Below are 2,055 nucleotides of genomic sequence, written 5' to 3' on the forward strand. Positions count from 1 at the left end.
TAGAGAAATTGCACAAAACAACCTCTAAATTGCAATTACTAAATAACAGCCTATGTATCATATCATACTATAATTTAGCTATATAAATTTTCTATTGCAAAACAGAATTCAAAATTCCATCTGGCTTCTTATACACATATTATATACATTTTAAGACTTGCACCTTTACTGGACATATTTCATCAACAAAAATTTGGAAGATGATGTGATTTAGGGAGGTGATTTCCAAGACTTAAAAGGGAAAAGTTATTTAACTTTTCCAAGTTATTTAAACAGCAGCCCACAGCCACTAGCAAAGAGAAAATAAGTAAAAAATGGATACCTAATCCCCACCTCTCCAGCTCTGCTTCCCTGGTCCTCCGCATGGTCATCTGCTTATGCCCTGGTCTTTACCCACTCTGCCGCCAATGAATGACCTCAGAGATTTTTTGCTGTATATTGTTGAGGCCAGTTATTGGCTGCAGTAGTCACATGGGGTTTATATATCACCGCCTCAGCCAGGCTTGGACTGGCCCACAGGAGGACAGGAGAATCCTTGGGTGGGCCCCCTCTTAAAAGAGCAGTACTTGGCACAATATACTGTACCTGAATCACTATGTACAGACAAAGGTGGCATCTTATTCATTTGGCCAATCTACCCAGTTCATGGTTATATAAATTTATGATTGAGGATAATGTCACATTTGCATGTAGTTAAAAAGTGGGGCCCCAGAGTTGGTTATTCCTGGGCCCTTGGCACTCCAGTCCGACACTAGCTGCAACTAAATGAAACAGATTAGAAGTGAAAAGGACCAGTGCTGGAAAAGTAGGAACTAAATGTTTGAGTATACGTTTTTCCTTTTTTTACCTGTACTGGTGGCTGTAGGTCACTTTTTAAGTAATTTGAAAAACTGCTTTAAGGCTAGGGCTACATTGTGAATTTGGCGGCAACACCTGTCGTGCATCTGAGGTTTGCTCAATGCTGCTGCTACATCATAGCGCAATACGAGTGAATGTGGCCACATTGCAGCTCTGAGGGTACTGCGACTTCAACAAGGAGGTCCCAAAAAATATCCTATGAGGTTGAACTTCTTGCTACTTGCTTGTTGCAGTATCTTCGTGGCTGTAATGCGACCCCATTCACTTGTAGCAGCAGCACTGAGCTAACTTTGGCTGCAAACCAGGTGTTATGGCCAAAGTTGCTATGCAACCCCAGCCTAAAGGGAACATGTCATATTGAGGATACAAATATAATCGAGAATAAAAATAATGCTTAAAAATACTGCAGTAAGTAACTAAATAGTAACACATGTAAAAACATAGGGTACTTATTTGACTTTGTTTATTATCAAAAAGCCACCCTACCGCGACAAGGTCTACCCAATAAGAATGGTCACAATCTCTAATATCTCACCTCGTTATGTGCCAGATGGACTAAAAATTAACGGTAGCAGAGCAGGACCTGAGTCTGACTGTGCTTAACACCTGCCTGCGGAAAGCTGAGGAGATGAAATTTACAGGTCAAATTAGGGGGGGCACACACCCAAAAGGTACAGAGTACAAGAAACTGGCGAAGAACCAAAAACCAGGACCAGCACACCTGTTAGAAACAAGACCTAAAATGACAAAGAAGCTATAGGAAGGGTCAGTGGTATAGTAAAGCAATGTGCCACTGTGCCAGGGACCCAAGAGCCCCATGACCATCAAGAACCCCGCATTATTATGTTTGGGTTTGTTTTCCCCTCTTTGTCCTTTTTATGGCCATTCGGTCAAGGTTCTTGGACACCTGTCTACATAGGCATGAATGAAATTTTGTAAATCCTGGTGCCAATTTAGTATATTTAGTAGCAGACAGATCTGGTATATAGGTATAAAGCAGGGTAGTGGGTATGATAAAATATAACTTTTAATAAATATAATTTAAAAATCCAGAAAGGCTCAATAAGGATATCACAAAAAAAAACAAGAAAACACAAACGACACACAGGAGTAATTGTCACATACACGAAAAGGAAGGAGGTGTATTCCCTTAGTATATAACCTTAATTAGTGTAATGGTGACACAATAAAAGCATA

This window comes from Phyllobates terribilis, unplaced genomic scaffold, assembly GCF_046119375.1.
Source record: "Phyllobates terribilis strain yellow unplaced genomic scaffold, ASM4611937v1 Scaffold_7__3_contigs__length_470593459, whole genome shotgun sequence".
In the NCBI taxonomy this organism is placed as follows: Eukaryota; Metazoa; Chordata; class Amphibia; order Anura; family Dendrobatidae; genus Phyllobates; species Phyllobates terribilis.